The sequence below is a fragment of the Pan paniscus genome, chromosome 16 (assembly GCF_029289425.2).
Source record: "Pan paniscus chromosome 16, NHGRI_mPanPan1-v2.0_pri, whole genome shotgun sequence".
In the NCBI taxonomy this organism is placed as follows: domain Eukaryota; kingdom Metazoa; phylum Chordata; class Mammalia; order Primates; family Hominidae; genus Pan; species Pan paniscus.
In genome coordinates, this window is record NC_073265.2 from 84,857,292 (window position 1) to 84,869,172 (window position 11,881).

Here is an 11,881-nt window from a genome sequence, read left to right on the forward strand (position 1 = left end):
AAAGGAATGAAGTACTGGTATGTGTTATCACTTATAAAATGGATGTGAAAATATGATGTTAAGTGAAAGAAGCCAGTCACAAAATACCTTGTATTATATGGTTCCATTTATATAAAATGTTCAGAAAGGCAAATCTATAGAGATAAGAAGTCGATTAGTGATTGTCTGGGTCTAGTGGGGAATGAAGAGTGACTCCAAATGGCCATGAGGGAAATGTTCTAAAATTGAGTTGTGGTGATGGCTGCATATCTCAGTAAATTTATTAAAATATAAAAACATCAGATGTTTGCTTAAAACAGATGAATTTTATGGTAAATAAATAATACCTCAATAAAGTGGTTAAAATATCTAAAAATCAATTAAGCCAATAAACCCATAAATTATTACTTGAAAAATAATGATTGTTGCTCTAAAGGAATAAAAGACCGGGGAGTTACGAAGGATTAGTACACATAGGTGTGTGTCTCCTTAAGCAAGGTGGCCAGTGAAGGTTTTGCAGAGGCAATACCATTTAATGGGGTGTCTGAATGGACAGAAAGAGCCACTCACAAGAACTGACATGGGAAGAGACTACTAGAGAGAAGGACCAGCTTGCACAAATGTCCTGGGGTAGGAAATACTTTGGTTTTTGGGAGGAACTTCAAGAAAACCTGTGTGAGGGATAATGATGTTCTATCGGGCCATATGCTCTCTGATAAGGAGCTCAGATTCTGTCCTCAATGTAGTAGCAATCCACTGTGGAGCTTGGAGCAGCAGAGCTATATGCTTTATTTCTTTATATTAATCTGGGATTGAAAAGGAAAGAGGGAAAGTTGGAAAATCAGAACAGATGCCATTCCATGGCCCAGGCGATAGGATGTCAGAAGTAAAGATGGGTAGAAATAGACGGATGTGATTTTTATGTTTGAGATGGACCTCATCAGGACTGCTTTGAGATGAGGACTCTAAGGAGCGAGGTAGAGAGCAGAATGGGATATGACTCCCATATTCTAGATAAATCAGGTCGGTGAATTTGCTAATATGAGGATGATTGAGGTAGAACCAGATTTGGGAGGTGAGAGAATCAAGAGTCTCATTTTAGATACATTAGGTTTAAACGCCTATGAAACCAACAGGAGAGTGATGGAGCAGACAATTGAAATGTAGGATTGCAAAGGAGACTGAGGAGTAGTAACCAGAGGGGCCAAGGAAAACTCAGGACAGTGTGATAACACAGAGTTCTAGAAAAGAGAGACTTGTGAGAAAGTGGAGGATGCCCAGTGCTGCTGCTCTGTTGGGTAAGATGAGGACTGGCAGATGGAGGTCAGTGCACCTGACAAATGCAGTTTCTACAGGATGATGGTGGAAGCCACACTGGACCAGGTCAAGGTGTGACAGGAGTGAGGACATGAAGGATGCACATGGAGATAACTCAAAATGCTGTCTGTAAAGAAAAGCTAAGGGCGAGGCAGTTTTAGGGACGTGAGTTGTAAGGAGTGTTCGTTTATCAGCTGAGATTAAATTTGCCTGCAAGTGATAGAAAAATATAACAACAGCTTACACTAGGTAGGTGTCTGTTTTTCTCTCCCATTGATAATGTTAGTAGGTAAGAAGTCCAGAGCTGCTATGGGGGCTCCCCAAACAATGGGGGCCAAGATCTTTCTCTCTCACAGCTCTGCCAACATCAGTATAGGAGGAAGTGATGAAGGGCTCAGATCCCTGCATTGAGGATGCTTCCAAGAGCTTGAAATACTGCATGTGTTTACTCATTCACACGGCCTCACCTAGCTGCAAGAGAAGCTGGGGAACATTGCCCATTCCAGGTGTTCATGGACCCAGACAGAAGCATAGATTCTTGTACCAAGAGAAGGAAACAATGGATATTGGAGGTCAACTATCATCTTTTGCCAAATTAGAAGTCAGCTATCATCTTTTGGGCTTGAGTTTTGTTTGTTTTGTTTAGGTGTTTATACTGCCTAGTGTGTACACTGATCCAGTAAAGAAGGTACATTGGATGCAGGAGAGTCCTAACCCAAAGTCTACAGAATTCTTCAGAAGGATGAGAGGATAAGATCTTAAAAAGCAAAACAAAAAAAAAAAAACCCTGACCTTTGAAAACAGAAGCCACCTTTCATCAGTTGTAATCTTGAAGGAAAAAAGACAGTGTGGATATAGGTGAGTTAAAAATTTAAAAATATTTAGAAAACGAAGTGAAAGATGAGGGATTTCTCAATTGATGGCATTTACGTTCCAAGTGAAAGTTGAGGCAAGGTCAGTTTAGTGTAAGCCACTGGTTTGAGTAGGGAGAAGACACTGTCTTGGAGACTCAATTCAATAGGGAGACTTTTTAAAGCTGCAGGACAGTGGTGAGAGTCCACTAGAGACATTAAGATTTTATTCTGTTTGTTTGCTTGTTTGTTTGTTTGTTTTGAGATGGAGTCTCACTCTTGTTGCCCAGGCTGGAGTGCAATGGTGTGATCTCGGCTCACTGCAACCTCCTCCTCCCAGGCACAAGCGATTCTCCTGCCTCAGCCTCCTGAATAGCTGGGATTACATCCACACACCCAGCCAAGATTGTATTCTTTCTAGTGAAACCAAGATTAGCCAGGATCAGCCACAATTAGCCAAGCGAAGCTGCCAGCACAGATGTGGAGAAGGAACACAGTGGTGCTAATCCAAGGTTGGGGTTCAGCAAGGCAAGTACTAAGAAAGACTAGGAAGTGCCAAGTTGTTACAGAAACTTGCAAGGAAATAATTTTAATCATCATTATCATCAATCAGTTCCAATAACAACTGTTTTTTTATTGAACACTTCATTTGCATAGGGCATTTTTGACTTATAAGAATTGCCATTTTATAGCTTCACTTTATTTTTTAGCTTCCACAGTTAATGGAATATATTACTATACCTGTAAAATTGTTCCTAATTTAAGCCCATTTCCCCAAATGTTATTACTTTTACCCCTGAAGAAAAATAATCTTGCCATTTCCTCTTCATCATTTCATACTCCTGTCACCTTGTACCTTCTTCCTCTGTAGAACAATTTACTGAACATAGCTCAGATTCTATTGCTTATATCATTCGTATTCCTCTTCTCTGAACAACCTAGAAGTTCTCTGCCCGTCTTTGAAGTGTGGGACCAAACCTGAATGCCGAAGGCCAGCTGAATGAATAAGGGAAAATCATCCCTTATTTAATTTACTCTCCAAAGGATAATGGTAGAGGCTTCATTTATACAATGTGTCATGAAAGGAAAGGTGGGGAAACATGAAAGGGTAGCTCCACAATCTCAAATGTTCCCATTATGATGCAGGTCGGGTGGCCCTTAATAAGCCGCTTGAGGGCTTATTTGTATTTCTAGTGGCATTTCATTCTCTTGAAGGAGTTTTGCTGGGAGACTAGATTCCCAGGTCAACATACCTAGATGAAAACAAATGCTGTTATCGATACCAAAATCCGTTCAGTGCTGAATTTCTTATTTACATTGAGTCAATTATTAAGTAAACATGTGAGAGAACGTAAAAATTCCTTTCAGTGTTACTCTATGGGAAAAGTCACCCAAGTTTCAAAATGTGATTTATACTCATGTTGCATTAAAGGAGGCAGTAGATGGGCTGAATTGGAGGACTCCTGGCCTTTAATTGCCTTATTCCGAGAGTGTCTTCCCATGATATCTTGAACTGTCTCCTTTTTTTTTTTAATTTCTACGTTTATTTTATTGTGGTAAGAACACTTAACATGAAATCTACCCTTTAACAGATATTTAAGTGTACCTTACAATATTTTAACTATCAGTACAATGCTACACAGTAGATCACTAGAAATTATTCATCTTGCATAACTGAAACCTTATACTTATTGATTACCAACTCTCCATCTCTCCCTCCCCACAGGCCCTGGCAGCCACCATTCTACTCTCAGCCTCTAAGAGTTTGCCTATTTTAAACATCTCAAATGAGTGGAAACATGCAGTATTTGTCCCTTGCGACTAGTTTATTTCACCTAATATAATGTCCTCAAGTATCATCCGTGTTGAGTGGAAAATACAAACTCGTTTTCTCTATTGTCTCACGACATGCTTCTGACACCACACATTGGGGTGGTTTTCCCCACACATCAAGCAAGCAATCAATTCTACAGCAGACATCAGCCGGGCACCCTGCAATTCAACTCTGACGTGATCTACCTGGAGACTGCCTCATATCCCACAGGTTGAGGGCTCCATCTCATGAGACTGCCTCATATCCCACAGGTTGAGGGCTCCATCTCATGAGACTGCCTCATATCCCACAGGTTGAGGGCTCCATCTCATGAGACTGCCTCCACTTCAGATGTTAATCACAAGCCCCAGGTTGTTTCACCTGTGCTTCTGATTGGCCAGCTATAAATTGGGATTTATAGCCAGTGACCCCCTCCTTGGGTCTGATTAATTTACAAGAGTGGCTCACAGAACACAGGAAAACACATTTACGGGTTTATTATTCAAGGATACCGCGAAGGTTGCATATGAAAAAAAAAAAGTCATAGGGCAAGATATGGGGGAAGGTGTGCAGAGCTTCCATTCTCTTTCTGGGCACACCATCCTCCAGGAGCCTCCAGCTTGCCCAGGTTTCCAGAATCTCTCCACACCCAATCCTTTATGGTAATTTCATTACCTCATGACTGGTTATATCACTGGTCATTGGTGACCAACTTCACCTTCAGCCCCTCTCTTCTCCTAGGTGGTTGAAGGATGGATTTAAAAGTCCCAACCTTCTAATTCTCTCTTCATCTTTGCAGTGTTAAGTCCCATCCTGAAGCTATTAGGGACTGCCAGCCATTAGTCAAGCCTCAAGCATACAAAAACACACTTTTCTCTTTGGCGATTCCAAGAATTTTAGGAGTTATATGCCAGGAAGTGGGGACCAAGACCAAATATATATTTCATAATATCACATATTGTCACATATTGTAGGAGTTCCTTCTTTTCTTTAGGCTGAATAATATCCCATAGTAGGTATATACCACATTTTATGTATACATTTATCTGCTGATGGACATTTCACTTGCTTCTACAGCTCAGCTATTGTAAATAATGCTTCAATGACATGGGAGTATACCTTTGTGATCTTGATTTTAATTCTTTTGGATAAATACTAAAGTGAGATAGCTGAATCATATGGCAGTCCAATTTTTACATTTTCTAGAAACCTTCATACTGTTTTCCATAGTGGCTATACAACTTGGCATTCTTACCAACAGTGTTCAAGGGTTCCAGTTTCTCTACATCCCTCAACACTTGTCATTTGTTTTTTAGAAAATGGCTATCCTAACAAGTATGAGGTACTATCTCATTACGGCTTTGATTTGCATTTTTTATGATAAGTGATGCTAAGCATCTTGTTTTTCATATACCTGTTGGCCATTTATATGTCTTCTTGGGAGAAATGTCTTTGCAATCCATAGCTCATTTAAACAATTGGCTACCATTATTATCATTATTTTGCTATTTAGTCATATAAGCTCTTTGTATACTCTTGGCATTAATCCCCTGTTGGATGAATAGTTTGCAAATATTTTCTCCCATTCTGTAGGTTGCCTTTTCACTCTGTTGACTGTTTCCTTTGCTGTGCAAAAGCTTTTGTTCCCCTTTGCCTACTTTTGCTTTTGTTGCTTGTGCTTTTGGCGTCATATCTATGAAATCATTTCCAAGACCAATGTCATGACATTTCCCCCCTCTATTTTCTTCTAGGAGTTTTACAGATTCAGGTCTTTAACCCATTTTGAGTTAACTTCTGTGTATGGTATAAGATATAGGTACACTATCATTCTTTTGCATGTGGATGTCCACTTGTCCCAACACTATTTGTTGAAAAGACAATACTTTCCCTATTGTGTGTTATTGACACCCTTGCCGAGTTGACCACAAATACATGGATTTATTTCTGTGCTCTCTATTCTATTCTATTCTATTGCTCTATATTTCTGTCTGGACTTCTTCAATTTTTAATTCCTGTTACACTACTCTATCATCAATTTCCTGGGAACCGTAAGAACTACTAAAACCTTTGCTTGTTTTGTTTGGTGATTCAATTTGTTATTGGGATAAAAGTATATTTCAAACTATTTCTGTAAGAACAGAATCTCAAAATACAAATGTTATTTTGTATTTTATTTACAAATTCCCAGGCTATGAGCTTAATTTATGGTCATCTGCAAAAGGTAGAAAACAAGGTTTTGAGTTGAGTCTCAACTTGCCTGTCACTAAATTGTACAGAATAGATGGTAAGATGGGTTCCTTGTGAGACATAACTTTGCAAGCCCCCAGGCAGGAAATTCACCCACTAGGACTTGGGAGTCACCCAAGTTGTATTTGTGCATCCCTTAAAAAGCAAGACTGGGCCGGGCACGGTGGCTCACGCCTGTAATCCCAGCACTTTGGGAGGCTGAGGCGGGCGAATCACCTGAGGTCAGGAGTTCGAGACCAGCCTGACCAACATGCAGAAACCCCGTCTCTACTAAAAATATAAAATTAGCCAAGTGTGGTGGTGCATGCCTGTAATCCCAGCTACTCAGGAGGCTGAGGCAAGAGAATCACTTGAACCCGGGAGGCAGAGGTGTGGTGAGCCTAGATCACGCCATTGCACCCCAGCCTGAGCAACAAGAGTGAAACTTTGTCTCAAGACAAAAAAAAAAAAAGAAAAAAAAAAGATTGCAAGACTGCCCTTTCCCTAGGCTCATCAAAAAAGTATTTAAAGTACGTGTATGTAGCCGGGTGTGGTGGCTCACGCCTGTACTCTCAACACTTTGGGAGGCTGAGGTTGGCAGATCACCCTTAAGTCAAGAGTTAGAGACCAGTCTGGCCAACATGGTGAAACCCCATCTCTACTAAAAATACAAAAATTAGCCAGGCACAGTGATGCACACCTGTAGTCCCAGCTACTCGGGAGGCTGAGGTAGGAGAATTGCTTGAACCTGTGAGGTGGAGGCTGCAGTGAGCTGAGATTGCACCATTGCACTACAGCCTGGGTGACAGAGCAAGACAATCTCTCAAAAAAAAAAAAGTATATGTATAAAATATGTGTATATAAGTGCATATACAGATATACCATATATAATTTATATATGTATAAATACATACATATCTTATGTATGTACATTTATAAATATCTGTAAATGCAAAGAGGCTCCTGATTTACCTTTTGAATAAAATCCAGAGTCACTACTATCTTAATTTTTGCATGAGTTATCTGCAAAGCAAATGAGAAGTAACTAACAATTTATTTAAATAGAAAGAAAATCCCCTCTGCTATTTATTATAAAACACTTCATTAATTTATCACCGGAGTTATCGTCTCAAACTCACTAATGTCTTCTCTGGGCTACTTTTCATAGATTATTTCTTGTACATTTGCAAGACGTTACTGAGTCCCAGGCAATGTCCCAGATGATCAGGGCATTTGTGGTACCTGGTATTTGGCTTCTATACCATGCTCTATAGACTAGATGGGGTGTGTCAAGGAAAGGATGTCTCCATTTGCCTTTGTCCTTAAGAAAGTGAGTAACTGTCTCTTTCCTTGCCTATTTCTTCCATGGAGAATTTACTGGCCCCAATTTTTAAAAAAAACTCCTACCACACTCCCATTTTCTGTAAGTGCAATTAGTTGCAGGTACAAAATTTGGAGCAAAGAGGCCTCTCGTGGCCTGTTGTGCCTGCAGTTATCCAACTGTGGCTGCAGTTTTTCAGTGCACAACTGATTGCACCCACAAAAAGAAAGGCTAAACTTTGAAAATGGGTCCCTTTAAGTCAGCAGGGGGATTGCATGCCTCCGATTGGCAAATTGCAATCTTTTATAGAGGCACAGCCATCACTCTGGCTCGCACTGCCAGTCTGAAATCCAGGTTAGGCATCTTGCATGAGGGAGAGACCTGGCCGGAGAGCAGGTGCACAGGCCTCTCTCCTCTCCGCCCACCACTTGCCCCCCTTTCACCTTGAGCTACTCATGGACTATGCATTAGTATTCAGCATTCCTGACTCCATCTCCTGTTTAGTTCACCAGTCACTCTCCAAAAGGGTTTGCAGAGAGAAGCTCAGTCGGTCACACTGTCAATATAACACATTTAACCAACTCTAAATTTGCTTTAAAGAGACAGCTACCAAGATTGACTTTTGCAAAGTGACTCACTCCACCACGCGGCAAAGGCATCCGTTTGCTCTCGACTGTTAAGTGTGTCACTGAGTACATAAGAAAGGGTTTTGAAGGAATTCCAGTGTGAATCCACTAATTCAATAATCCAATACCATAAATTCAAGTAATGGATATTAATACTATGTTCAAAACACGCTCACAACTTTTATATCTCTCTTTCTCAAACAGACAGAGCATGCGTCGTGAGAGGCTCCTGATGAAATAATAAAACCCAATTTTCATCTAGAAAAAAGAATCATTATAGGAGGATGGTAATTTACTTTATATGACCTTCAATTGATTATTCTGTGGCTGCTACACAAATATCACAGGAGCTATTGATCGTAAAACCTACCAAATAGATCTCTAATAGCTTTTACTGGGCAAAAATAATTATGCTTGCACTGTGGTCAAACACACATAAACCAATGTGGAGGTATTAATATATGGCATTATTACCCATCTGTCTGCTAGGCATGGAGAAGACCCTTCACGGGAACACTCTATGTCTAAGCTCCATGAAAGCTCAATATCCAAGCCAACAATTACAGCCAGTTACACAGAAAAATTGATTACCGTAACTAAAAGCTAGAGCTGGAGAGTAGAGGCCGCAGCTTGCTTAAAAAAAGTAAAATAATAACAAGAGAAATCCTAATTGAGGGGGAGTCCTGCTGCAGTGACTACCAGGACTCAGAAATTGCATTTCCCTGTGGTGTCAGCAGCCGAGTAACTTTTCTGAGTCAAGAGCTTTCTATCCAGCCTGGATCATGATCAATGATCAACACTCGTAAAAGGTCAGGGTGTCTAATCAAAGACCAGATCATCTATCTCTCAAGGTAAAGCGTACAACATAATCCAGAAATGTGGCGCTGCTGGCCATGGAGAGTGAGAAAATCCAAGAGAAAGAGAAACTTCAGTTCCACTTTGGTGAACAGGAAGAATGTTCTGCTCATACAAAATGTGCAGCCAGCCTTCTGCGGGCGATCCTCAGTGGCTCAGGTGGGCCTGAAGGGGATGAACAAAGGCCACGCTCTGAAGGGGGAGCTTCTCCAACATGCTGGGCTTCCAGGTTCTGATAAAAACATTTTAGACTTCAAAATGTCACAGCAAGTCTATCACTTGCTCTCCAATTCCCGAAACTCAGTATTTTAAAAAATAATATGTAAATATAAATGCACCAACAGCAAATAACAAAAATCCCAAACTGCTATCGAGGTGTTAAAATGAGGAGTGATACATTTTAACAACCAGAATGAATACACTAAAATGCTAATAGAACTGAGTGGTGGAAAAGAAACAAAAAGAGAGATCTTGTTTACCCAATGTGGGTTCTGTGCATATGCTTGAGTGGAGAGGGGAGACAACTGTGGGATGGGGGCATAAGTATATCCTGTGAAACAGAACAGAATACTATCCCAGGAATCCCGTTCATATATCTCATGAAATAGAATCAGATAATATCTCATGTATCCCATGAAACAGAACAGGATTGGAATGCACAGCTGGATGGCTGCACATGCCAAGGATTGGAAAGGTTTTCCCAAAATACCCATGTCTAACCCCAAAGTGCTTCTGCCTCCACCACACCCCGGACCAATCAAACCAGAGTATTAATTTTGGCATTTGTATTTCTTAGAACAACAAAAAAAAAGCCTATGTGAATCTCACATGAAGACAGGTTTGAGAACCACTAACTTTAAAGGGAGAGACCCTTTTTAGGGAAGGGAGGTCCTTAGAGATGAGGAACCTCCGGTTTCCCAAGGGCACCTCTCCTTCTTCTGCAGCAATACAGCTCGCCTGTTTATTTCTCTTCCTTTTTGGCATTAGCAGTTCCAGTTGTTAAAGGCAGGAAAACTGCAGTCATTGTCTCTCTCTTTTTCATGATTTATGACTCAGAAGCAAGACAGGGGCAGGAGGTTGGAGGGTAATGCTTGCGGCTGTGGTTGCTGTTATTTTTATTTTGTATTTTTCTTTAAGAAATATGCTTTTCTGAAAAATCTTGAAGCCTTGAAGCCACCTGCAGTGCTGTTGTTTTCCAAGGCCTTGCACTTACGTAATTGACATCTACATAGACACACTCCTGGAACATATCGGGGGAGGCAGGCATTCTGCTTGTTCTCATTTGTTCTCAAATTACATGATAAAATATATGTTTTGGACCTTTTAAACCAAAGGGAGTTATTGAGCCCGCTTACAAAATCCATAACATATTAGCAGGACTTATCTAGCTGCCTCCACAGAATAGCCAAGCAACTCTACACCCGCTTTAGCCCCCACAAAAACAAGCAGATTGCACTACAAATAATTTGCCTATTTGGAAAATGAAAGCTTCTCAGTAGTTTGAGGTCCTATTTTTTCTTTAAGTTTTTAGTCTTTTCATGGTCCTTGAGGTCTAGGTTAGGTTTTTGTTTGGGGTAATTTTTGTATCCTATGGATACTATCTAATCTTTAGTGTTGAGTCAGTATTTCTCACTTAGGCCTTAGGGGAATACTGCCTGAAGTATGTAGGGGGCATGCGGAATTCAGACGTGGCTTGGAAACTGCACCATGGGTTCACCCAAGAAACAGACCAGAGGCAACACATTCTATCAGTAAAACGTGTTCTCAGTTACACTTCCCTTCCAAAGGTAAGCATCTTAATTCTTCAACTTTTCAAGAGGCTAAACCCAGTGAGGGCCCGTATGTCCACAAATAGATGACACACCCATCCAAAGCACGCGTGTGCATTAAGGGACAGCGTGTCCTCCCACGTTCCAGCCGCCCCCCTGGCTGCCAGCCGCGGGCTCAGCGCACGTACGGTCCCTGTCACCCGAGCGTACCTGTCCCGTTCTGGCCTTGGAGAACGCAGTGGCTCTCAAGGGCACCGCTAGCACGCGAGGCGCGGCGAAGAGAGCGGAGGGAAGCGGCGGGCCGTCCCGCAGGTGCGGCCCCACCTGCCGCCGGATTGGGCGCGGCGGCTGCGGCGCTCCGCGGGAGGAGGGCGGATGATGGATGGCCTGTCTGCCGGCCCGGGTCCCAGCCGCGGGGGGCCGCCGAGGGAAAGACGGGCGCGCGCGCGCCGTTCCGTGCCCAGCGCAGACAGCGAGATGCCTGCACAAAAGGACGGGGCTTGGAATGTTTGGATTTTGAAGATTAGTTTCTATTATATCTCTGTGGGAGAAAGGAAAACGCGCTCTGGGAAAGTGGAGGGCGAAGAACCCCCGAATAATTTCGGACTGATGTTTGACAAATCATTTCGCCAAGGAACAACCCGCGAGCCTCCCCTTCCCAAATGGCAAACAGTTCAGAAGTCTTATTTGTCATTTATGTGAATGATGCCCTATCAGTATCTGAGAAACAACAGGAAATCAGACCTGAACAGTTGCATCCCCTTATCTCGGGCAATATTAAACCCATTGAAAATGGGTTAAAAAGGAGGGGCGTGGACAATACACTAGATATTCTACACAGGCTAAAAATATAAGATAATTGGCTAGTAAACGCTAGTAAACTTTTTTTTCGAAAAAGAAAAAAATAGAAGGATGTGCCCAAGATATATATATATATATATATATATATATATATATATATATATATTGCACATTAGGATATGCAACATTTTCATAATTTATCTAGCTTTTACTTGTTTAAAAGTCATGAGCAATTTGAATATGTTTTGTTTGCCCTTGCAAAAGGATGACGGCGCATTGTTTTAGGCAATTCTATTTAAGAAGTGTCCTTTTTAACACTGGTT

At 41.4% G+C, this 11,881-nt stretch overlaps 1 long non-coding RNA gene across 3 annotated transcripts in view; it reads right to left on the reverse strand.

The window, feature by feature from the left end:
- LOC112437213 (uncharacterized) overlaps positions 1 to 11,381 on the reverse strand; it is a 110,782-nt gene extending 99,401 nt beyond the window's left edge. For 2 of the 3 annotated variants that reach the window (XR_003025855.4, XR_008621236.2), the window contains exon 1: positions 10,968 to 11,376. This is a non-coding gene — a long non-coding RNA (uncharacterized LOC112437213). Of the gene's footprint in view, positions 1 to 10,967 lie in introns of all 3 variants that reach the window. The other variant, XR_010110083.1, reaches the window with a different exon arrangement.
- Positions 11,382 to 11,881: the final 500 nt, after the last annotated feature.